The sequence below is a fragment of the Buceros rhinoceros genome, unplaced genomic scaffold (assembly GCF_000710305.1).
Source record: "Buceros rhinoceros silvestris isolate BGI_N320 unplaced genomic scaffold, ASM71030v1 scaffold24080, whole genome shotgun sequence".
In the NCBI taxonomy this organism is placed as follows: Eukaryota; Metazoa; Chordata; class Aves; order Bucerotiformes; family Bucerotidae; genus Buceros; species Buceros rhinoceros.
In genome coordinates, this window is record NW_010388245.1 from 14635 (window position 1) to 14862 (window position 228).

General features: G+C 56.6%; 1 protein-coding gene across 1 annotated transcript in view; it reads right to left on the minus strand.

Annotated features, from left to right (window-relative positions):
* Positions 1 to 228, minus strand: part of CHD5 (chromodomain helicase DNA binding protein 5) — a gene marked incomplete at both ends in the record, with an annotated part of 26294 nt that overhangs the window by 14626 nt on the left and 11440 nt on the right. The window lies entirely within an intron of this gene.

Here is a 228-nt window from a genome sequence, read left to right on the forward strand (position 1 = left end):
AACAGTGTACACGTGGCACACAAATCCCTGCCTGCGCCTCACCCTGACGAGCGTTTCTGAGAGGAACAAGAGACCTGCACGGAAACAGGCTGCTGTCCCCACACAGCTCAGGTGAGCAGCGGCAGCCACGGGGCACAACCAAGAGCAGCAAGACCCAGCGCCAGGTTGTAGCAGAAATTTATGGAATGATTAGGCAGTAACAGGGACCCAAACAACCTGGCTGGGAAG